This window comes from Aulonocara sp. 'chitande type north' Nkhata Bay, linkage group LG7 (assembly GCF_057382095.1).
Source record: "Aulonocara sp. 'chitande type north' Nkhata Bay isolate Kocher_YH1m ecotype deep benthic linkage group LG7, A_spYH_male_GT1.1, whole genome shotgun sequence".
Taxonomy (NCBI): Eukaryota; Metazoa; Chordata; class Actinopteri; order Cichliformes; family Cichlidae; genus Aulonocara; species Aulonocara sp. 'chitande type north' Nkhata Bay.
Window position 1 is genome coordinate 11,250,073 of NC_141350.1, and position 26,233 is coordinate 11,276,305.

General features: G+C 43.8%; 1 protein-coding gene and 1 long non-coding RNA gene across 2 annotated transcripts in view; one reads left to right on the forward strand and one right to left on the reverse strand.

Annotated features, from left to right (window-relative positions):
- Positions 1-26,233, forward strand: part of igf1ra (insulin-like growth factor 1a receptor) — a 74,787-nt gene that overhangs the window by 15,148 nt on the left and 33,406 nt on the right. The gene's annotated exons all lie outside the window — the stretch shown is intronic.
- Positions 18,310-24,764, reverse strand: LOC147324635 (uncharacterized). The gene is made up of 4 exons (XR_015130204.1): positions 24,594-24,764; positions 21,012-21,264; positions 20,470-20,534; positions 18,310-19,301 (listed from the first exon to the last, which is right to left on the reverse strand). It is a non-coding gene; the product is annotated as an uncharacterized LOC147324635 (long non-coding RNA).

Sequence of the window (26,233 nt, forward strand, 5' to 3'; positions counted from 1 at the left end):
TTCACATTTTATTTGACTTATTGAAGCACATTTGGCAGTCAGTGGTTATGTTAGCATTAGATAAAAGAATAGTTTAGTGAAATTGTTATTTGCTTTCCTTGAGGCAGTTTATTTGCTGTGGCACGTTTACAGTGTTTTTAATTGTTGACATTACATGATACACAGTGCAGCTACAGTATATAAATCATATCTGAATTTCTTTTTTTGACAATACATCATTAGGTTTTTTCTGATAGGATATTAATTACAAGCAGTTGACGTGTCTTTCTGCGCTGTCATCCCATCTAAATCCTATCACCCACCCTCCCTTCTCCTCTTTCGCCTCTCATGGCCTTTGCCACATTTCCCACCATCTACGTCATATTCATAAATGTCATGCTCAGGGCCCGTTTGCAGATGATATTGGTGCATTAGCCCAAACAGAGACCTTCTTCACCGAGTACCCAGAACCTGAGCCTTGTTGAAGTAAAACTCAACTTGGTTACAAATAGTTCTTCTGCTCAATTGGTTTTATTGGTTGCCTTTGGACTTTGCGATTGGTCAGAAAGGAATTCATTTTTCCTCAGACTTTAATGTGTTTTGAGTTTCATGCAAAGACAAAATTGAAACGGATATTATTTCACTTCGCTGTTTGGGCCAAGAGTGGTGAAAAGCCACAGACACGTGTTGACTGCTCTTACTAACTTTTAATGTCAACAGCAGTGTCCCTCTCTGTTATTTAGAATCGGTTGCAAGTTTGCAAAGTTTCACCGAGTCATGATGACACGGCTGTACAGTGTGCTATTGTCCATGTATGAACAGCAAGGCTTATTGTCTATTAATGCTTGACTCTGTGAGTTTATCCGACTCCTGTCCTCTGTGGCCTACAAAGGTCTCCTCTCAAAGCACTGACAGATTAGATCCGCTTCCTAGGATTGCTTGATTGACCAAAATAGAACCTGTGTGTCTCGCTGCCAGGCTCCAAAGAGACTGACTGACATACTTGTACTCACATCCAAACATACAGACATATGCTCTCTTCTCTCACGTGCCATCGCTTTTGACAAATTTTCCTCAACTTGTGCCCACTGTGACTGTATCTGCTGTGTTTGTGCATGTGTGTGTGTGTGTGTGTGTGTTTGTGAGTGAGAGAGAGAGAGAGAGAGAGAGAGAGAGAGAGAGAGAGAGCCTGTGTAAGTGTCAGCCCAGTGTGTAATGTGTTTCCAGCCTGTTTGATGCCTATTTGAGCCACCCAGTTCCTCTAGTGTTAGGCTGCCTGCTGGCTTGTGGCTGCGCAGCTCAGGAGCTGTGACTCATCCTTTGCTCTCACTACTCATTCATAGTATTCATAGTATTCATTCAATACTATAACACCCCCACCCCACCCCCAGCTCTGTGGTAGGTTCCCCTCAGTCCTGCTCTAAATGGCAGGGCGGGATGAGGGCTATCGCCACCTCTTAGCGACGCCTCTGTGAGAGGTGCGAGAGATGAGTGCCTGTGTCTGCTGCCTGTGCCTGCCTTCGGTGCCTTAACTGTGCCTCTGTCTGCCTGCCTGCCTCAGCTCTATCCCTCTTTATAACTCCAGCCACAGCAGCCATTTACTCATGCTAGGCTGACTTGGCTGTGGCTCCTGGGAGATAATGCGCCATGCCTGCAAGTAAGCTCAGAGCATGGGTTAATTCCACAGTGGGGGAAAAAACAAAATCTCCTGCTGACAAATCTCTCCTGCAGAGGTGAGGATGTATGCTGGCATGCCACAGAGAGAGAGAGAGAAGAGTATCCTTTTTTTTTTTCTTGCCAGAATAGTTAGGTAGGTTCACTCAGGTCACAGAAACACTGGTCCTCTATTCTCTTCCCTTTAAATGTGTGGCGAGGAGACCAAAGGAGGATCTGAGCTACTCTTGTCTACCTTCCTCACCACACATGGCCAAAATGTGTGTGCTTCTTTAAAAACTGTTGGCCTCTGTTTGTTTTCTTCCATTACTTCTATAAACTATAAAAATATAAAACATGTATAATTACTAAGAGCCGTTTTGTATCCTGCAGCTGCTTAACTAACGATGAATCACGGATCCTATGGTTGTGTTCGTACGTGTCTCTTTTGTGCGTACGCTATCTCTAAAGGAGATATCGAGCAGGCCTCGGCGTGCCAGTGGTGATTTGCCGTCTGTTCTTTTTCGGAGCATGTGTACAATGAGGAGATGAAAGGACATAATAAAATTACAAAGGAAACCTCATGAATTACACAGCTAGATGAAATGCCTCTGACAACCACACACTTCCCTTTCAGGCCTTATTTCAAGTTTACCAGCATGAGGATTTAGATTACAGAAGTTTGAACCAAACTTTGGATAAGGTTGGCGCTTTAAAAAATCTTCCCCATCTAATGTTCGGTGTCAGCAATCGATGAAGGAGTCTTAACTTGTCTAATGTCATTAGCCTGCTTTCTGTCAGTGGCTTAGAATGACCTTGACCCTGTCCTTTGCCTCCCCTTCCTCTCTTCGTCTTGTTTGGGTGAGATCCCCAGAGTCCAGTGCAGTTGTCAACGCGCAGCCTAATGGGCTGGGTGGCTGGGGCTCCTCTGCCTTCTCCAGCCCTCTTGGCATAGTTCTCTTGGCAGACCAGCAGCTCCTTGGCCATTCGCCTCAATGGGCCACTCCAAAGCAGTAATCACCAGCTGGTGCTTTGTTAGCATCAGGGTGGCCCCCAAGATGAATTATGGCTCTCAACTTTGAATTATGGTTTCTTCTGAAATCCAGCAGCGTGTGAAGTTCCGATCAGGATTCGCTGTATTTCCTCCTCCGGCAGGCGTGGATGCAAAAGCAGTTTCATTCATAAAAGCTTTCAAAGAGATGACATGTCACTAGATCATCGCTGATTTCCTCCCAGTTACTGACCACAGCAGAGCAATGTCCGAGAAGGGGATGTAGAGTGCGGAGGATGGTGAGTGTGTGTGTCTGTGGCGGGGGGGGGTTGTTGGATGAAAGAAAGCTCTGCAGCTGTATTGCACTATGAAGCAGTCAGACAGCGGCTTGTTACTGTGTCAGATAAATATAGAGGTCTCTAGAGCTCTGCACTGCAGCTCTATCTCTGCTCGCTGCTTAAAGGAAGGGAAAGGCCGCGTCACCTGGGAGATGCCACTCTCCTCATTCATCCTCACTAAATTGGCTTTAGATTTGCAGGACATTAAAGATTATTGAGAATCTGTAGGGATAGGGTGGGGTATAAGGTGAACCACAGAGAAGGGCTGAAGTTAGGCACAAGGTACGCTTTAATGTTTTATGCCCACATACTGTCTTTTCACAGAGCTGTCATCCGACAGCACACTTGAGCTCAGTAGCTGTCATGATTTCATCCATAGCACTTACCGATTTCTTATGTTTATTGGCTTAAAAGTTAAGAAAATGGTGAGTGATGGCTTTGCTAATTCAGCAGCAAGTGCGCCAACCGACCCGCTGTGTATGCGTGTTTTGGTCCGAGCGCGCTTGTGCATCCTCCTTATAACAGCCTGGCTCATGAGGTCTGCTGATCGAGCAGAAAGTGCAGCCTGTTGGGGGTAAAAGAGGAGGTGCATTAGCTCTCCTTTCATCTATTTCATCCTCTTCTGTTTGACGAGCGCACAGTGGTTGATAAGCGTCCAGCGCGCCTTTGAAGTCCCAGTCGGGACTTCAGTTCAACCCTGCCACCACCACCCACCCCCATTACTGCGTCAATTACAGAAAGGCTTTGCAGGCCTTGTTTGCACTTGAGTGTGGATCAGGCTCCTCCCTGTGGCTGATAAACATACAGTCTCCATGTAAACATCACCCATTGTCATTCATATTTTATTACTCACACTCGTTTACTCAGCGTAGGCGCTCCTCTGTCATCCCAGCTTAAGCTTTTGTTCTGTTGCACCTCTGCTTTTATGTATGATCTGGTTTTAAAAAAGTGCTTGGCTTTCTTTGGATGAGTAAGTCAACGTCCATTGTTTCACCCCAGCTGGGAAAAAAAGACCCTGCAGGTGTATTCACTGAGTTGTAGTCTGTTTCTCAACCCTTCTGAGAAGTTGCTCTGTCCTATATGTACTGTTGTTAGCACTTTTCCAGTCCAGGCATGTACTTGCTTGTAAGAAGCTTGTTGTTGCATTCCACCTACCTCCCTGCATAATATATGGTATTAACTTCCAGCCCTTTTGTTTGTGTCTCCCTTGGTCTGCCTGTGTGTGAGGTAATGACACTGATGCTCGTCTTCAGACAAACCCCTCAAACTTTGGTTTCCTTGGAAAACAAAAACTCCCAAAATTAAGAGAACACTTGGGCAATTTTTAACTTTTACTCTTGGTGTGATTTATAATCAAGATTTTGGATTCCATTTACTGTTTATATTGTCACTTTATTTGCAGCAAAAGACACAATGCACTGTTTGTCAGTAAAGATTTTCACCTTCAATATTCCATTTGTCAGGAGCTGATGTGTAATTTATGTGTTCCCTTCACTTTTTTTTTGACCAGTATATATTTTAGTGGGTAGGAATGAAGCCTTAGTGTGGTGCTGGGGAGGAAAGACAGGAAAAAAAGAGCCATAGTCCAATTCAAACACGTTAGATTGTTGCTCTTTCTGTACGTAAAAATAGCCTCGCATAAAGCAAAAGGCCACATTCCTTTTCATATATGCGAGCGTTACATCAGTGGAACTTTTATTTATTTTTCTTTGGTTAGGATCAACAAAACTAGGAAATCTTTTTGTTCCTGCTGTTTTGTTCCTGATTGTTCTAAGAAGGCAGGGCCTTCAATGGCCGTTGTTTCCACTGTATGTTTTATTTACAGTAAAGATTTCAGAGTGTGTTTTCTTCCCCTTTGTCTCTTTTTCAAAACTGCAAACGGACTTCCTGTTTAGGGATATCATAACCGCTGAATTCGAGCTTGTTTTGAAATCTGTCCATTAACATTTTTTTTCCCCCCCACAAAGAGCGTTTTTCTTCATAACAGCATGTCCTTCAGTCAACAGCAGCTTTTTAAAGGACTAAGATTAACTCAAAATACTCGGCTTCGTGTTTAAAGTAAATGTCAAAACCACCACCTCCAGATGTGTGTCATCTGGAAAATAAACCGGGGACCAAAGATGGATGAGAAAGGATGTGTGACACTGCCTCTCGGCATGTACTGTACCTACTGTATGCACTGTATATATGTACGTGCTTATAGCGTGCTCAGACAAAAATAGCTTTTGTTTAATTAGCGGTGTGACGTGCATGTTTTTGCTGTGCATATGTGAGTCATTCATCTGCACTAAGGAACAGTTTCCTCAGGCTCAAATCGACGCATGTAAAGGTTTCTTTCCCCTTTCTTCTGGTTCATGGCTTCTTTTTCTCAGATTAGTGGTTCATTGTGTTTACATCATCGCCATTAGAGCTGGGTTAGGCAACATGTTTTTAGCATCACGGGAAGAAAGAAAAAACGGAACAGCTTTTCAGGATATTGTAATTGAAACATTTTGAGAAGGAACTAGAGCCCTGTATCTCCTCTTCTCTCTGTTTTCAGGCTTTATAAAATCCAGCCTGTGACAAAACACTTTAATCGATCGCAGGTATTTTCAGACAAGAGTAGATGAGTCGTACAAAAGTTATATAAAGTGCAAAACATTTCCACAGAAAAAGTGACACAGGGTCAGAGCAGGTTAAGCGTAGGTCTTTCCTGGAAAGGCAGCGTTTGAATCCAAAGTGATGCCGTTAAACAGGAGTTTCATGAAGCACTGTGAAGATCCAGCGTGGTGACTGCTAGGGAAAGGCCACCCAGTGACGGCGCTTTCAGGCTGTAAGAGAGAACAACACCCACAGTAAGATTTTGCTCTGTGGTTGGTGAGTGTCTCGGCTTGCCCGAGGTGCATCACAAGGTGCTGAACTCATGGCTCACATAATTCATTTTTAAAAACATAATAAATATACTTGTGACACCCGCAGGCACTAAATGACGCAATAAAGAACTTTTCCATCTCTAGACAACTTTGGGATTTTGCACAAGACAAAATGAACTCAAAGCTAATGAATGTTACTTCGTCTTCTATTTTTCCTTTTCAGATAAATTATTTTACGACATTTTACTAATTAGGGTTTTTTTTTTTTTTTTAGCCTTTCAGTCACTCAGTCGACGCTGACCCGTTTCAAATTGAAGTAGAACAAAAACCTGCTAAATGTCTGTTTTTGTCTTCAATGTTGCTGTTTCATTTTTAATTTATAGCATTCTGCACGGTTTACTCAAGCTGACCTTTAAATGCCCATTTGATGCTTCTCTTTGTGGAGTTTTTGGTTATGATGGTTATGTGTGTGCTAACTGGTTATGTTTTGAATGTTTTGAATAACAACTACCTGTACTACAAGTACCTGTTCTCCTTCATCATTTTTCTTCTTATTTAAACTGGTGTTTGCTGTTCTTCCAGTGTATCTTTACATAGCATGCCAGTGCCGTGGAATCAGACAGACCCGGCATCTTACATCACGCACTGTGCCGCCTCCGCTTTTTACTTTTCACGGATCGGTCAGTTTGGGTCTCCTACTATTTTCCACATCCCGGATAAAAGCAAAAAAATGTAATGACCAAGAGGAATAAAAGTGCACTATTCCTGCTTGGAACATGAGAGTGAGGTGGGAGAGGAATTTACTTTTTTACATTTTTTTTGCTTAGGTGTGCGCTGATGAAAACGATGAGGTCAATGAGAGCATTATGGATTGTCTTTGAAATTACAGTGGGGCAAAAAAGTATTTAGTCAGCCACCGATTGTGCAAGTTCCCCCACTTAAAATGATGACAGAGGTCAGTAATTTGCACCAGAGGTACACTTCAACTGTGAGAGACAGAATGTGAAAAAAAAATCCATGAATTCACATGGTAGGATTTGTAAAGAATTTATTCGTAAATCAGGGTGGAAAATAAGTATTTGGTCACCTCAAACAAGGAAAGTCTCTGGCTCTCACAGACCTGTAACGTCTTCTCTAAGAAGCTTTTCTGTCCCCCACTCGTTACCTGTATGAATGGCACCTGTTTGAACTCATCATCTGTATAAAAGACACCTGTCCACAGCCTCAAACAGTCAGACTCCAAACTCCGCCATGGCCAAGACCAAAGAGCTTTCGAAGGACACCAGGAAAAGTATTGTAGACCTGCACCAGACTGGGAAGAGTGAATCTACAATAGGCAAGCAGCTTGGTGTGAAAAAATCAACTGTGGGAGCAATCATCAGAAAATGGAAGACATACAAGACCACTGATAATCTCCCTCGATCTGGGGCTCCACACAAGATCTCATCCCGTGGGGTCAAAATGATCATGAGAACGGTGAGCAAAGATCCCAGAACCACACGGGGGGACCTGGTGAATGACCTGCAGAGAGCTGGGACCAAAGTAACAAAGGTCACCATCAGTAACACACTACAACGGCAGGGAATCAAATCCCGCAGTGCCAGACGTGTTCCGCTGCTGAAGCCAGTGCATGTCCAGGCCCGTCTGAAGTTTGCCAGAGAGCACATGGATGATACAGCAGAGGATTGGGAGAATGTCATGTGGTCAGATGAAACCAAAGTAGAACTTTTTGGTATAAACTCAACTCGTCGTGTTTGGAGGAAGAAGAATACTGAGTTGCATCCCAAGAACACCATACCTACTGTGAAGCATGGGGGTGGAAACATCATGCTATGGGGCTGTTTTTCTGCCAAGGGGACAGGACGACTGATCCGTGTTAAGGACAGAATGAATGGGGCCATGTATCGTGAGATTTTGAGCCAAAACCTCCTTCCATCAGTGAGAACTTTGAAGATGAAACGAGGCTGGGTCTTCCAACATGACAATGATCCAAAACACACCGCCCGGGCAACAAAGGAGTGGCTCCGTAAGAAGCATTTGAAAGCCCTGAAGTGGCCTAGCCAGTCTCCAGACCTCAACCCCATAGAAAATCTGTGGCGGGAGTTGAAAGTCCGTGTTGCTCGGCGACAGCCCCAAAACATCACTGCTCTCGAGAAGATCTGCATGGAGGAATGGGCCAAAATACCAGCTACTGTGTGTGCAAACCTGGTAAAGACCTATAGTAAACGTTTGACCTCTGTTATTGCCAACAAAGGTTATGTTACAAAGTATTGAGTTGTATTTTTGTTATTGACCAAATACTTATTTTCCACCCTAATTTACGAATAAATTCTTTACAAATCCTACCATGTGGATTCATGGATTTTTTTTTTCACATTCTGTCTCTCACAGTTGAAGTGTACCTCTGGTGCAAATTACTGACCTCTGTCATCATTTTAAGTGGGGGAACTTGCACAATCGGTGGCTGACTAAATACTTTTTTGCCCCACTGTATGTGGCCGTCTGATACGTGTGATGAAGCAGGACTCCTCTTTGTGTGTAAGGACAGTGGGTGCACAGACTCTGTGAATGGCTCACATTGTGAGCCACTGTGTTGGCACCAGTGGCTTTACTGGCACGTAGATGTAGAGTCAGATATGCTGGACCCTGGCCTACTCTGTGGTATTATTAGTATTCTGTATCTCTGCAGAGGTCCTGCACACCTCAGCCTGCTGAGAAGCTGTCATGTAGAATCTCAAATCAAGGAATGGTTTGTTTTTACACCTTTCTGTCCACTGAGTTTTAATTAAGTGAAAGCCCAAAGTGGCTGAGGTACAGGGGTGTTTGCCTAAGTAAATATAATATTTAAGACCGGCAGCGATACCCCCTGAGAATGTGACCTTTTCTAGTGACTGCCTCCACTGCAGGATTAATTTAAGCTCTTGGAATTGGGATTCAACATTTTTTTTTTATTCAAATGTGTGGCTCATTTTTTTTTAGCTATCTTTATGTTTGTTATTTTTTCTTAATTGTGCGTAGATGCACAAAAAAGAAAAATCACAGTTAATCCCTAAAACTCAATCTGTGTCTGCTCCCAACAAATTTTAACATTGTATATTACAATTAAGTAAGTGTGTATTTCCATTCACGCCACATGGCAGCAGACACTAGCCCAGTGTTGTTTTGCATTGGAGTGTATGTAAATATCAGAGGGGGTTGTTATTTCCTAGCATGTAAGTACGTGCTCTGCCCAGTGAGCTCTTCGGTGCCGCCATGGAGACAGACACATCTGCATTTGGCGCGTCGCTTAGTGCCTGCGGGTGTCAGAAAATGCTGCACACAAGCTTGTGTTTAAGCTCTTGGCTCCGGTGCGGTGGGAGGAAGCGGCCTCTCGGGGCACAGCAAAGAGAGCCTGTGCCGTCGCCTCTTTTTAAGTGCAACAACAGAGATGTCGCTCTTGATTTACGGAGTATGAGCTGGGCGGGTCGTGTCCTGACAGAGAGGCCGGCTACTTGAGGAAGAGGAGGGGAGGAGAAAAAAAGTCAAGAGTGGAAAAGAATTGAGAAGAAGCAAGTGAGATGGATGCTCATCCATGTCCATCCAGCAGTCAGAACACATCCAGACTGACATCTGTACAAGACCAAGTCACGTGTTTATGATTCCTCGGGTCCCAGAAATACCCCCAGAACTCCAATCTCTGACCAAGCCAAACGGTTAGGCTTCTCATTAAGTAATCACCATCAGCTTAGGCTGCTGAAATATTTGGCAGTGAAGAAATGAAAATGTAACTATAAAATGTAATAAGCAACCTCAGTGCGGTAAAATGCTGCCTGGAGAATTTATTTGTTTGTATATGTATAGTGTATGTGTGTGTGTGTTATGTTTGGATGAACTGTGGAAAACGGCTGTGGTGTCAGGGCGACATACAGAAGCATTGTGCTTGGAAGTGTGTTTGTCTGCGACATTATTTCTCCTACCCTGCTTTCTGTTTTTTTTTCTGTCACTGACAGACACACCCATACCAGGAATCTCTCGTGGTTTTTACCAACTTTGACTTTCTCATGTAAATACTTACCCTTTGAATGGCCCAAATTAGGGCTATCATGCTGAAGATTGATTCAAGATATTGGCCACGGGCCACTGTGGGGATGGTCTGCAGCGTTGCATTTTTTCTGACATAGCTCAATGGAGGAGCTCTCGCATGTCTGCCTTTGTGATGGAAAAGGCTGTGTTTGTGTGTGTGTGTGAGTGTTTTAGGAGGTGGAGTAGGCGGGTGTGGGGTAGGGGGAGGTTAGGCCTAAAGAAACAACAGCGACTGCTCTTGAGTATGTCGCCTGTTCCCAGCTTCTTGGCAGTAAATTTGATCAGAAAAAATACACGCTCTGGCTTCACAATGCAGGCCTTTGTCTCTGGTCGGCATCGGAACCGTAAACCATTTTGGAAACTGTTTCCAGCTTATTAAAACGTTTCCAGACCGTGACTGTTGAAGCAGTGAGTTTTCCAGTTAGTCGCTTGGCATCCTTCCCCATCTTAGGTCTGTCATGGGCATCTTCAGAGAGTAAAGACTGTGGCTAGGATTAACTATTGGACTTCTCTGCTATTCACTTTCTCCTCTCTCTCTCTCTCTCTCTCTACCTCCCCATGCCCCCTTGGCTTTGATTAACTGTGAAGATCATAAGCCAGTTCAAGTGTGGCCTCATACCCTCATTGCCCAGTGTCATTGTTCTAACTAAACTGCTCTCTTCAGCAGGAATGAATTAGCCTTTTGTGCACCAATGGCCTCTTTACAAATAGCCATTAATGTTCTGTTAGTTTAGTTTGGACTCTGTTTAAGTTAAATCACAAGCACTATTAGGCAGTGTAGGCTATTACAGACTTGCCGCTAATTGTCGGTGGAATTGAAATGACATTGTGAGAATAATTAGATTTCTGTTCTCATTTATTGGCTCCAATGTGTTTTGTTTAATCTGAGTTTAATCCGGTTGTCGCTCCCGATATCGTTTCTGAATTGATGTCTTGTAGATCATGGGTGCACGGCCCCCTTGTTATTGTACACCGAGGTGTTCATTGCTCTCTCCGTTACCTTCTCTTCTCTCGTCCCTTTCTGGATTTTTGCCTGTCGCTACAATTCATATGACCATAAATCTTCTAACTTTGTTTTCTAATGTGTGTTGCTCCATTAAACTCCCAGAAGAAAATGTCTTAAATGGACTAAACAGAAACATGAGGAAGCTACTGAAAAGAAAACGCTGTTCTTTGATTTCGCTTGGCTAATTTATTTCCACTTAGAAAATGTATCCTTCATTGTTCACTAGTGCTTTCTGATGCCCTGCGGTCTGTGACCTCCGAGGCATCTTTTGACACTTTTTGAACTGAATGTAAAAATCAACATGGATTTCTCCCTCATGACATTCTAGATTTCCCTTGAGCTTTTGCCATATTTGTATTTTGTCTGTTCTGTAACATTTTACCCCTGGTTCCAGGGTTACGTAAATTCAGTCTTGTGGCTGGCTTCCCTGTTGGCATTCTTGTCGCATACTGAAGATTCCTCTGTCTATGAGAGAGATAAGGAGAGAAGATACAATGGTGGCGAGGAATGGGAGATGTCACAGAGAGCAGACAATGGGCAGATTCTGTTAAATGAGCCAACTGGTATTGACTCAGGCTTACTGCAACTTATCGTCTAATTGCCACAGTGTTGGCATTATTCCCTGGGTGATATGTGGCTGATGAAACTAAATCCCAGATATATGGCTTGGTGAAGAAATGCTCTAAACACAGACAGTGTTTTGTAGGACACTACATGTTGGGGGGGGGGGGGGGGGGGGGGGGGGTCTGATTCTCACAGGGAGATCTGAAACAATACCTTTTGTTTCCTCATTGCTTGCTTTGTCTGATAAACTCTGACCAATAGCTGAAAGCTGTTGACCCTCCATCACCAACTGTTCTCCTGCTACACTTGTTAATTCCTCACCCTTCTGCTGATTCTCACCCCGACAGCTCCTAACCTGGAAGACCACCTCTCTGCACTCTGGGTACTGTTGGCCCGTTTACCTCACAGTAAAAAAGAAAAAGTGCCTTGGATTGGGCAGGGATTATATAAGACTAGCGACTTAGCTGTCGGTACAGTTGATTTCCACTGTTACAAAAGGATAACAGTACTGTCTTCACGTAATGTCACAAACTGAAAGAGGACATAACCCCTGTCCTCCAGAAACCTAATTTCTCACTACTTCTCGTCTTGTTCATGCCCGTGGCGAATCATTTACTTAGGTTTCTGTGGCTGTTTTCACACAGGAACTTTGGACAATTTCAGAAGATCGGGTCGGGATATTTTCCACAGCTGTCCTTTCTCACATGTAGCACGCAGAAGAAAATGGTCTGTTTCAGATGCGTTTGCACTCAGGGAAATACTCTGTGTGGTTTAAGCGAAGGAGCTGCCTTCATGTATGCATGCAGGAGGCACCACACATGACACAAGCTCACTAATAATGAATGCACCTGTGCTGTTTGTGCATCAGTACATTCCAACATTATATAGAATTTGTACTGAGAAGTTGACATGGTTAATGACAGCTTAATATAAAAACTGACTGTGTGGGGTATTTCTCACATGCACTGCTGTTGGGTGATGTTGGGGGGGTTCAGGGGTGCACTACATGTATGAAAATGGGATAATATGTATCCTTTCTTCTGCTGTCAGTCACATGGAAAATATGGATGACGTCTTCGGGGTTGTCAGGTTAAGTTTTGTTTGTAGACATTAGTGTTTTCTGAGGCTTCATACACCAAACTAACAATTGTCTAAAGTGAAAAAAAAAAGCTTTTTCCTATAATCCAGTAATCCTTATTTGGAGACGTGTTCACACTTTAACCCATATTCCTCATGCATTTGTAAGGTTACCTAAGGCCCCCTCAAGAGGGATACAGCTTAAATTAAGAATGCATGACGGTAAGTGATCCGCTGGCACGTCACTTGCACTCAGCTCAGCTTCTCTAGAATGCAGTGTTTAGCCTCTAAGACCCCAACAAATGAGTTTATTTTTAGAAAATCCCACTTCTTATTCCTCTTAATGGCGATTATGGGGTGACGACACATCTATTATTTTTTTTCATGAGCTGCACTGGAAAATGCCATGTTTGAAGGGTACGTGGGCTCTGCGCAGTCGGTGCGGGCGCACTCGTTTGTTGGTGCCACTTCTCCCCTAAAGGAAAAGGTCCTTTTCTCTCTCTTGACTCTGTGATCATATGTTTGGAGTCGTTACAATTGTGCACATCAAGCATTTACAGTGGGGCAAAAAAGTATTTAGTCAGCCACCGATTGTGCAAGTTCCCCCACTTAAAATGATGACAGAGGTCAGTAATTTGCACCAGAGGTACACTTCAACTGTTAGAGACAGAATGTGAAAAAAAAATCCATGAATTCACATGGTAGGATTTGTAAAGAATTTATTCGTAAATTAGGGTGGAAAATAAGTATTTGGTCACCTCAAACATGGAAAATCTCTGGCTCTCACAGACCTGTAACGTCTTCTGTAAGACGCTTTTCTGTCCCCCACTCGTTACCTGTATGAATGGCACCTGTTTGAACTCATCATCTGTATAAAAGACACCTGTCCACAGCCTCAAACAGTCAGACTCCAAACTCCGCCATGGCCAAGACCAAAGAGCTTTCGAAGGACACCAGGAAAAGTATTGTAGACCTGCACCAGACTGGGAAGAGTGAATCTACAATAGGCAAGCAGCTTGGTGTGAAAAAATCAACTGTGGGAGCAATCATCAGAAAATTGAAGACATACAAGACCACTGATAATCTCCCTCGATCTGGGGCTCCACGCAAGATCACATCCCGTGGGGTCAAAATGATCATGAGAACGGTGAGCAAAGATCCCAGAACCACACGGGGGGGCCTGGTGAATGACCTGCAGAGAGCTGGGACCAAAGTAACAAAGGTCACCATCAGTAACACACTACAACGGCAGGGAATCAAATCCCGCAGTGCCAGACGTGTTCCGCTGCTGAAGCCAGTGCATGTCCAGGCCCGTCTGAAGTTTGCCAGAGAGCACATGGATGATACAGCAGAGGATTGGGAGAATGTCATGTGGTCAGATGAAACCAAAGTAGAACTTTTTGGTATAAACTCAACTCGTCGTGTTTGGAGGATGAAGAATACTGAGTTGCATCCCAAGAACACCATACCTACTGTGAAGCATGGGGGTGGAAACATCATGCTATGGGGCTGTTTTTCTGCCAAGGGGACAGGACGACTGATCCGTGTTAAGGACAGAATGAATGGGGCCATGTATCGTGAGATTTTGAGCCAAAACCTCCTTCCATCAGTGAGAACTTTGAAGATGAAACGAGGCTGGGTCTTCCAACATGACAATGATCCAAAACACACCGCCCGGGCAACAAAGGAGTGGCTCCGTAAGAAGCATTTGAAAGTCCTGGAGTGGCCTAGCCAGTCTCCAGACCTCAACCCCATAGAAAATCTGTGGCGGGAGTTGAAAGTCTGTGTTGCTCGGCGACAGCCCCAAAACATCACTGCTCTCGAGAAGATCTGCATGGAGGAATGGGCCAAAATACCAGCTACTGTGTGTGCAAACCTGGTAAAGACCTATAGTAAACGTTTGACCTCTGTTATTGCCAACAAAGGTTATGTTACAAAGTATTGAGTTGTATTTTTGTTATTGACCAAATACTTATTTTCCACCCTGATTTACGAATAAATTCTTTACAAATCCTACCATGTGGATTCATGGATTTTTTTTTCACATTCTGTCTCTCACAGTTGAAGTGTACCTCTGGTGCAAATTACTGACCTCTGTCATCATTTTAGGTGGGGGAACTTGCACAATCGGTGGCTGACTAAATACTTTTTTGCCCCACTGTATGTGTGTTGGCTCGGCTTAGAGCTGTATGAACTATTGATGGTTTCTATGTGTGGCAATTATCCGGCAATAATGGATTGTGTTCTTCCTGAAAATCAGGAAGAAGATCATGTTGTTCTTCTCATACCTCCGCCAAGGAGTTTATGGGATTTTCTTTGTGTTTTTTTTATATATTTGATTTTTGCCTGTTAATATAGACAGAATTTAACCCAACTTCAAATGATTAACATTGTTACTTTTGCCATTTTCTATTAAGACATAGGGCAAAATTGGACATTTTGCATCATATTTTCACTACAGAATATGAACTGAAAGTATTAAATTTAAAAGCTGTTGCCTTAATGTTATTAAAAAATATCAGAAGCTAATCTGCAGCCAGCTATCCTTTTAGATCTAGGAAACGGATTCATGCATGATGTGGAATGTATTTAAAACAGTTGTCAGTGTTCTTGTTACAACTGTTAATAACTGTTAATGCTATTGTTAATAATTGATTACAGTAAAAATCTGTGTTTTGCACTTTTCCTGCTGTTTTGTTAAAAACATAAGAATTAACAGAGGTGGTCCTCTGCCTCCACATGCCTCCCACAAACCAGGTTTCAGTGTTTTGTCGGTTTCATCACAGGATTTAATTAACGAGCTGGAATTTAGGTATTATTGTAGTTCAGGTGCAATCAAGTATGCTGAATTCCACAAATTTCTACAAATGTTTGGACGGTTGAACCCTTTGAAGTCCCTGCAGGATTGGCAACAAGCTTTTCTGTTCTCCCTGTGATCCAAGGATAAGTGGGATGGATGCCTTGGAACCATTTCCCTTGTTTAAATCTGTAACTGGATTAGAGGTACCCTCAGGAGAAAGGTGCCATAATAATACAACATTACTGCACAACAAGCCCTGCCTGCATTGCTCTCATAAACTGTATGCTAAACTGATGCGTTTGGGGAGGGGGCAAAACGCGTATCACTGCTGGACACCTGTGGCTCAGGTTTACAACTTCACAGCATACCCCCAAGGAAGGAAGAGGATACAGAGGAAAGGAAAAATATGGTTCTGCAAGTGAAAAAGCCAGAGAGCATTAACTCCTCTGTGAACTGAGGAAACAGCCAGAGTCCTTCGGGTCTTCCCTGACAGCTGCGGCAATCTGAGAACTAGAGGCTCACCTCTGACGAGAGAGGGAGAGCGCAAAGAGCAAACACAGCCATCGGACAAAGTGGGGTTAAGAGCCTGCTGCCATGTCCCATGTGTTTCATTTACAGCAGAGACACTGAACACGCAGGGACAAATTATCCATCAAGCAGTGATCCAAACTCCGCTGCTTTCAGTCCCTGCACACATTTGCACACAGGGAGAGACACGTACGCAGTTTTACAAAATGGCCCTGACCATCACCGTGTACCGTATACTGTTCCCGCCCGCGAACAAGGAAAATCCCTGAGCTATCAAAGACGATTAATGTAGTCATTTATCTCACAGCGCTGTCTGGTTAATAACAGAGTAAACGTGGGAGGATGGAGAGCAGAGTGCAGGTACATTGATGAGAAAGGTTTAACGAACTCTGCTCTAATGAGTTGAGCATGTTCTTCGGCAGCTCTGAATTGCAGGAGTGTTGTGGAAAATGCAGTCCTGAGGCTGAAACACACTCTTTGCAAGGTGCACTCACAACCTCTCTTCACTTATAGCTCCTGCCTTCACACCTAACGTGCTCTCGAGTAGTAATGTACACTGCAAGTTCAATGAAATGGAATCACGGCTTCAGATTTAGAGAAGGCATGTACAGTGTTGAGAGTATGTGTGGGCTGAATACCAGGGATAACACAATGTTTTACAATCGAGATAGACAAAAGTGTATATAAATAATAAAGATTAACATTGCAAATTCTCTATTAAAGTTGAACTATATGTTCACTGGCCACTTCACTAGTTACACTTTGCTGTTGCCAGGTTGGATCCCCTTTCGCCTCCAGGGTATAGACTAATCAAGGTGCTCTAAACGTCCTCTGAGATTTTGGTTAATATTGACAAAAACTGAGCCTCATGAGACCTGGCAAAGTTTTTTTTTCAGTCTTAGGTTGTCTAATTTTTGTGAGCCTGACTTAGCTGACAGGAGTGGCACCCATTGTGCACTTCTGCTGCTGTAGCCCATCTGCTTCAAGGTGCTCTTCTGCACCATGCTTGTAAAAAATGATTAGTAGTTACTGTTGCCCACCACCTGAAGGGGTTTGGCCTTTCTTTCTGATCTCTGATATCAACGTTGCCTTTTTCGCTGGATATTTTCTCTTTCTTGGACCATTCTCTGTAAACCTTAGAGACTGTTGTGTGAGAATAGTTCAGCACATCAGCAGATTCTGCAATACTCATGCCATTAAAACCATGCCATGCTCAAAGTCACTTAAATCACCTTTCTATTCCATTCTGATGCTTGGTTTGAACTTGATCATATTTACATGCCCAAATCCAGTTGTTTGCTGCTACGTGACTGGCTGATTAGAAGTTTACGTTACTGAACACTTGAGCAGGTGCATCTAATGAAGTGACCACTGAGTGAGCATACACATTAGATTTAATAGTTGACTCAGAGCCTTTTTAGCACTTGGAAACTTGTACATTAGATGTGTTATGAAGAGAAATGTGCATGTTTTAACCTTCTGAGTTCTAAGACGTCTTAGATGGTAATCCTAACTCCTGACCTTTCTCTCAGTTAGAAAGGTTATTTCCTTTGTTCCCTGATTGCCACTAATTTGAAGAACTACTTAATAAAAAGAGAAATAGGATATTTCGAATGCCCACAGTTAGAATTAGGGCTATGCTCAAGGTTGTCACGCATAACCTCAAAGGGTTAATTCCTTGAGGTTAAAAGAGGGAAGCCAAGCGCAGGTCCTCTCCTGTTGTTGTGATTTGATTTTGGCGGTTGGTCGAGCAGATGGGACGGATGTCTGGAAGTTGGAGTGCCTTTGGTGCTCCCTCCCTCAAGTGGGTGGGTGTGTGTACGCAAAGTGCTCTCCAGTCTGTCTTTAGGAAGATAGACAGCTGGTCAAACAGGCTTACGAGAGCAGTGGGCAGTCTGGTCTCTGACTTAAGCACATTAGTCTTTACTCCTCATTGGTCAACGGCTTCAAGTTCAAAACTGTTTTGTAATGTATTGATGGGTGAATATTGTGGACCAGTGACGATATGTCCTCTTTTGACTAGACAGTGGCAAAAATCATTAAGAAAGCATTATCGACGCATGCGTGCATGCTGTACCCCGTGCCAAAGTGTTTTTACGTCTTTGTGTCGTGATTGAGGGTGATGGGGTGCACTGTGAGGGTAGACACCCCCCTCCACCCACCCCCAACCCCCCCACCCCAATGTACGCAGTTATGTGGTTGTGTTGTGCAGCACGTAGGCTTGTGGAAACCGGACCGTTCTGCTGCTTCCCTCGTGGCGGGTGGCCTTGGCGGTTGGAGCCAGCAGAATGGGTACCAGGAGGGTGCAGGGGTGTTTTTGTGGCTGTGTCAGTGATAGAGAAAGATCAAGATTTAATTTCATGGCCAAACCTACTTTTTTTTCTGTGTGTTTTCTTGCCTTTGAGACATTCCTTCTGGCACATTTTATCCAGCCAAACAGACAACAAAGTTAACTCAGCATCAGGATGTCATTTATTAGCTAATGTAATACAACACCAAACACGACTGTTGTATTCCGTTACCCTGCGCTGACGCAGAAAACAGAATACAACATTGTATTACACAAGAAGCACAAAGAACAAAGGGCAATATTGACTTACAAAGGTCTGATTTTTTTTTTTTTATTCCAAGAAACCCGCCCATTCGATCTGACATGATGTACCCTTGACTGGTGAAATGATTTACTTTTATTGCTGTCTCCTTTGGCATCTGTATCACTTCTCTTTATATATAAGCCAGCAGCTGCTGGTCAACCAGAGAGTGCTATTTTATTTGAACATTGGCCTACTGTGGGCACCAAGAATGCCTCAGAGTTATATGAGAGCAGACGTATAATTATACCATTAGACTGACAGTGATGCTTGCTGCGAAATACTAATACTGCTGTTTTATTTTGCGTGTTCTAATCAAAGCTGATCTCACTTTCTGTTTTAGGGGCTACAAATAGTTGAGACATCAAGATTGTGCTCTCTTCCCTTTCCGTCCTCCTTTTCGTTCTCTGTGTGAAACCAACTCGTGCAGGCTTCTGGTCAAAGCACACATGTGCTTGACGTCACGCGGGCTGCTTGTGGGCTGACGTAGGTGTTCAGACTCGAGCCATATCAGAGGGGTGATTGGGCCCCAGTGTGGCTGCCTGGTAGTGCAGTCTACAATGGCTCCTGTTGAGACCTCATGTCTCATGCCCCATAACCGCAAATGATGCTTGTGTGTGTGTGTGTGTGTGTGTGTGTGTGTGTGTGTGTGTGTGTGTGTGCACACGTCTGTGCTAGCTTCAGCTATCTCATGCCAGACATATCTGATGCAAGAGCGGATCAAGGGATCACCATGTCATTTCTGAGAATAGTCCGTATCCATTCACTATGGGAGAGAAAAATGTGGGTTGACGGAGCCAGATGTTACTAGATTAACAGCTGTCCACGGCCTCTATTGTCTGCCACATCATGTCCGGTGGCTGTAAGAAGACAGAAGAACAAGAAAAGAATGAAACTGTACACTGAACAGATGGACAAGTTATTCTATCATTTCAGCTCATTCTGTACAAAACATATCCAGGACATCATATCCTCTCTTCTCTCAGCTCAACTTTCCTTTAAACCAGGGGTGTCGAACTCGAGGGCCGGTGTCCTGCAGGTTTTAGATCTCACCCTGGGTCAACACACCTGAGTCAAATGATTTGTTCATTAGCAGGCATCTGGAGAACTTCAAGACATGTTGAGGAGGTCATTTAGCCATTTGAATCAGCTGTGTTGGATCAAGGACACATCTAAAACCTGCAGGACAACGTCCCTCGAGGCCTGGAGTTCGACACCTGTGTTTTAAAATCTCTGGTGGAGATGTTCTAAGAATACAATTAAAGAGTCTCTAAACTGACAGCATCCTACTACAGAGTCTGTGTGGACCCATGTAGAATAGCGAAAGTAACTGTCTGGAGAATAGAGAACTTGTTCAGTGGGCATTATGTGTGCACCCTGAACCCGGGCAGCACCTTCACCCAAACCAAGCATAGTATTTGTACTCTATAGATGTTCTGTGTAATAGTGAGAATGCATGTGCAGCAGATTGCCTCCTACATGTACAAGTATTGTCCTGATTCTCCTGACCCAGTCCAGAGGGCATGTGAAAATGCCTGTAGACCCTAGCTCTTAGGAGACCGGCCTAAGAATTGATCATGTGTCATGGGATCTACTAGTAGATCAATTGGCTCATGGCCCACTGGGGTGCTGCCTACCAGCAAATCACCACCAGCGGTCACAACACATTTAGTCCTGCTTCACAGGCACTTGCTGACATTCAAGTACTGTGGCTAAACGGAGGGAGGAGGAGAGCAGTGTTAAGTTATGGTAGTTGGCTGGCCGAGAGCGTAATTGAACCCTTGAAGCCTCAGGTGAGCGGTGACGTTCACCTCTCAGAAACGCTTAAATGTGTGAATGTTGACTTATTTAGACACATTTTTAAAATTCACATCCGTCCACCTTCTCATTTATGATACACTTCAAAGACAAATGTAGTCTATGTGGTAGTACATGTGTAGTAATGTTTTTGTCCTTGCCATTAGGAGTAATGCTGCTGTGTCCTAAATGATAGCACAGTAGTTTAAGCAACTGGATCCAGGCTGTTACCTTTCAGTCGAGCTGTTGTCTGTCCTTCCGCTCACATCTGGATCCAATAGGAGCGACTTCCTTCTCTGAAGGAGGGACACATATAAATAGCCAGGCAACCGTAACCACACCATGCAACACAGCCTGGATGTTAGTTCATTTGATTACTGCTGCCCTGTTTTGCACTGCCAGCTCAGATATGGGATCTTATATTCACGTATCCTTGCATGTATAAAGAGCCCAGGTCTGTCATTTCCACCTCTGACCCTCTGACGCCCTGGTCTGTGGTGTGACTGATGCATTTACACTGAATATGGAATGCACATCAACACAATTCTGTTCCCATCTGTGAAAAGTTTGAATGGAATAAGGCCAGGACTGATAGGCAAGAAGAGGATGGGTGGGCTGAAACGTGTGGGCTTAGGAGGGGGAACACTGTATTCTGGTTAAAGCAGAACAACTAAATTTGCTGCTTTTATGAGATACAGGGCACAGTAACAGCTACATTACTAGTGCAAAGATTATGTAACCACGGCACAGTGTCATTTTGCAGCAGGTCTTACGTCCGGTGTCCTCATTTTGATGTGAGATGCAGAAACGGCAGACGTGCAGCAACGACTTAAGCATATGGCTGATTCTTTGTTTTGTTTTTTGTTTTTTTCAAATTGCATCCTAAGAATGACCTTCCTCATTGTGTCTCCGATACAAATTAAGGCTCATTCCAGCAAGAGGTGGGACCGTTCATCTCGTGGCCTCGACCTTTCCTTGCTCGTACCGTCTTCTGCTGGGGGCTCCAGGGGCAGCACAGGGGAGACGCTGGGAGGAGGAGAGGGATTGTTATTGGGGTTTAATGCTTCAGCGGGAAATCTACGCCGTAGCTACGTTGTAACCGCAACCCCATCTGAAACTTTATGCTGTTACCTACGGTGTAACCTGACATGCACCTCAGGGTTTGTGTGCTGTTATTGAGTGAGTTTTAATTTGTGTGATTTCAGAAGCAGATATCGCAGAGTGGTGTCGTGAGGAAAACTGATGCAATAGGCCCAAATTTACCTTGACACACACACTTTTGTCTCATACCAACACAGGTATGTGTTGGCAGGTTGGGATGAGTTTCTCGGCCATTCAAGCTGCCCCATTTTGTTGCTCCTTTAACATAGATTGGTGTTTTCGGAGCAAATGCTATAGCAATCAATGTCCTGTTGTTTTTAACCCATGCCCTGGGAGTTTGCATGTGTGTCCGTGTGATGTAGTAAAACTGCAAAAACATGGAGGTTGTGTTCCAGGGATGGAACCTGAGATTGTCCCCGTTCCCCTCTTGCTGGCCTCTTAGGAGAAGCCACCAGCACTTGCTCCTGCCCCTTCTCCACTTCGTGCCTGCCTTCCTCTGCCAGACGCATAGCTTTAGTTTCCCTGCTAGGCTACAAGGGTATCAGGTTTGTTTTGGAGGGGAGTGGGTAAGAGGAAAGGGGAGGGTTGGGGTAGAGATGAGGAAGGCTGGCATATGTGTGGAGGAGAATTAGGTGGACAAATCACATTGGTGTAGGTTGGTTTTTTTTATTCAAAAAAGGAGGAGGAGAAAAAGATGGGAGGGGAAAAATAGAACTAACAAGTCCCCCCTGGCCTGTTGCTGCTCCTGACCCCTTATCCATAAATTCCATGCCAGGAATTGGAGTTGTGAAGCAGCCATTTTATGAATGAGGGTTAGGGGGGAGGGAGCGGGAGACCGAGAGGAATAAAAGGAGCAAGAGAGAGTGAGAGGGGAGGCGGGTTAGGTTGTGTTTAGTATATGTGTGTGGGTGGGTGAGACGCGGCTCAGAGGCGCTTGTGGTAGAGTTAGTTATGTGTGTTTGTGTGTGTGCGCGTTAGTGACTGTTCAGGCTTCGTGTGCGTCTGTGTTGTGTTTTGTTCATGCCTCTGCTGAGACACTGTGCAGTCTGGAACAAAGGCCCAATTTGGGTTGTGCTTCCGTCTGAAGCTGCTCGCTTAGCAGCCACTGCAGATCAGTTATCAGATCGAGGAGTAACAGGCACACCTCAACATTTTGTAAACTTCGCCAGTTACAGTTAGGAGAGACATCTTGATTTTGCACTTGTTTAACCATGTGCTGTGGAAGCATGTAAACATCATTTCTGTGCTCTCCTGTTGTCTCACAGTGAAACTGCCCCAGTGTTTTTTTTTCTTGTTGGGTTTTGTTTTTAAGTGGATTCCCAGGGGCTCACCACACAACTTTACTATTTGCATTGTTATTTAATTAAAATCTTCCAGTAGATATAAGCACCTTTTTCCCCCTTTTTCCAGCTGAAATAGTTTTAGACAGGTGGAAGAGACGGTATACAAGCATACTGAATCATTTTTTAGTAAATCTCTTTTCTTTAGTTAATTCATTTTACTGTCTTCAAGATATCATTTGCAGAAAGTCTTTAAAATCTTCAACAAAAAAAATGTTACCCAAGAAAACAAAGCAGAGTTTGGGGATCACAGAGAGTGCATCTTCTCTTCTTCTTTGCTGTGGAAATTGACCCTTGTACCCCTTGTACAATGACGGCACAGTGATCCTTTAGTGGTGAGTTAGAGGCATCTATTGTTCTGTTATCCATTAGAGGAAAAATGACGATCCAAGGGGAGTCTTGTTTCAAGTGACGGAGCTTATTCTCTCGTTTGTGATTCCCCTATATCTGCTGTCACAGAAATATGGCTGCAGGCGAATAAACACAACTTAGGTTTAGATGGCAAGGCGAAGCCGAACCGCCACTATGTGAACTGGACCTAACTTAGTCCGATGTAGGCAGCAGTTGAGTGGTTGCTGTGTCTTCTGTGTAAATTATAGATATTTAACACATAAGAAATCAACTGAAATCGGTTTCTTGTGTTGCATAAATGAGTAATAATGTTTAAACGAACAGATTATTCCACGTGATCGAGGTCAGGCATAGTGCAATCTCTGCGTTGTCATGGCGATTCCCAGCCCCTTGCTGTCATCCATAAAGCAGTAGGTAGCAGGTGCCATTAGCCAGTCAGTCACTCAATGCTGCTCGTGCAGTGCTGTAGGTAATGAGAGCTGACACAGAATGACAGTGCAGACAGGAGGACATGCTGTCACTGCGGCTCAGGGACACGAGGACGTCCTCTGGTGTTGTTTACTCCTCCCTGTGTACATTAACGCTGCTGATCCTGCTGCTGATGGCGATGCCGCTCGCCTTTTCCTGCTTCTCTTTAACTGAGATAATCCGTTAACCATTTGAGTCACCGATAAAATAACACCGCTAACCCGTTCTAGCTTTTCAAATATAAGAACTAATATTTTGGAATTATCCCAAATGAGTCATGTTTGGACTGTTATTAAAATCATTTGAAGACTCTGATTTACAAGCGGATTACTTTTTTGTTTGTGGATGTATTCCCGCTGTGTACATTTACATAAACAATTAACAATTAATGGACACAGGCCCACCTGATTTCATGGGTGTTCAGGAATTGATGTAAGTATTGATTTAAGAACAGGGATGGATATCCGCATTTATCATTGAAAACTTTATTATTATTCCTGTTGGTAAAATTATAGGCGTGTGTGTGTGTGTACCTGTTTAGACATCTGTGTGGGGACCAAAAATCAAAAATTACTATACTTGTCAGGACCAACAGTCACTTGTGAGGACAAAAGTGCCTGTCCTCACAAGTTTGAAGGCATTTTTGAGACTCAAAGCTTGGTTTTAGTGTCAGGGTTGCAATTAGGTTAGGCTGAGGGTTAGGGTTAGGCATTCGTTTTTGATGGTTAGGGTTAGGGTAAGCAGCTAGGGAAAGCATTATGTCAATTAGATGTCCTCACTAAGATATCAAAACGAGAATGTGTGTGTGTTGGTGTGTTTAGGTTGTTCATTTTCAAATAAAAATCAATGTTTCGACTAAAATAATCCAACTATTCAGAGTAACTAACTGCAATTTGTGCCATGTATTCTTTTCCCCCCTTTAAGTGGTATAAGTTATCACGTACCGCTTGTACAGGTGTTGCCAAAGCAGGAAAAGAGTAGCTATAAATAACAGTAATCACTTGCTGAGTCCCTTCTCTGACGTGCTTTGTTTACTTCCTCACTCGCCTTTTTTCCTTACAGGAACCAAACAGACAACAGAAAGGTGCTACTTACTATATGATTGCTGCCGCCTCCTTGCCAGCCTTTTCACAACCTCTTGCTGTCTGGGAGCTCAGCAGAGTGCAGAAAAGAAACCCCGCAGCAGTGAGCTAGTTAGATAGCAGATAACTGCTGTGGTGCAACACACACACACACACACACACACACACACACACACAGAGGAGTCTAGTAGTAGCTCTAATGAAACCACCACAAGACAAAGCAGTGACTGGAAATTTGGCCATGGAAAAAGGCCTGGAGCCAGAGCCAGCGCTTTGATGGCTTTCTTTTGAGTGGTAGTTAAAGGATATGGTCTCCTGTTTCATGTCTTTGCTCCTTCTTGCTGTGTGTATGCATTTGTGTTCGTGTGTGTGTGTAAGTGTGTGATTGATGGCTCATTGATTGAGCAACGTGCTCCCATTCCCTCTCTCAGCCAGCTATCTGTCCCCTGGCTGTATGTAGCCAGCCAGCCCAGCACCAGCTGTTCAAAAGTATGCGTGTGTGTGTGTGTGTGTGTGTGTGTGTGTGTGTGTGTGTGTGTGTGTGTATATCTGTGCGCACATTCATGTTTGAATAAGTGCATTCCGGCGGAAATCACTGATCTAGCAGGTGCGATTTCTACTCTCCCATGGTGTCTTGTTATGGTCTTAATCGGGGCGTGGGCAGCATTTTAACACCAGTTGATGTTACGTAGAATAAGAATATGTTGCATTATTGATGATTAATATTTAACACACAATTCAAGTAGGATAAAGGGCTCGTTGTGTTATCATCTGCATGTTCCTCGGTGGAGTTAAATACTACAGTCATGTGTTATGAGGCATATGATTTTTTTCTCTCTCAAGTAATTCCAGAGCTGATCCAGTGCTTCTGTTGAAGAGAAAAAATATAGCCTCGGGACCCCCATTTATTACAGTTTATGATGTTCAGTTTAGCAGCATTCAGACCAATAAGAGTTAACAAGACATTTATGAAATAACTAATGAATTACTGCATCTGGGGACAGCAGAGATACAGCAGTTCTCGGGTAAATATAGAATCGGCTCATCCTGTGCTTGCAGTTGGTGCAGTGTCCTCTTTACGCAGGTTACCACATGTGTGTCAGAGGAGCAGAGGGATCTTTTAAGGATGACAGAAAACTTGTGTAAAGTGATCTGCTCGGGGAAACCCTGGGGCTGATTAAAATGGAGCTGAAGGAATGATAATAAGTCTGAAATATCAGAGTTCAGATGGTGTGAGAGATTGTGGTAGATATGCTGTGTTGCTTTAGAAGACGCTCACTGAACCATTAATGGAATACAACAGATTTTTAGGTCACAACAAGGGGGGAAAAAACTGGTTCCTCAGCCCTGTGTTTACAATCTCAATGAATGTGTGTAACATGTCTGCTGTGTTAGCGTGCCTCTCTACCATGGCGTTGACCCCCTGCTGGTGCTCCGCTACTGTTGCAGCCTTGTTCCTTGAGTTGTTTGAGGCCTGTAACAACAGGAAAACAAAAGCATTTTTTTCTAAGCAGGGGGCACCTAAGTGGGCCACACTAGTGCGCCCCACATTTATGTCCCCGTCTGTCCAAACTGAAGGAGAGAGTTGTCTGCAGCCTCAAAAAAGAAGGGGGGAAACATGCCCGCTCTTTCTAAACTGTGTCTTTATATCTC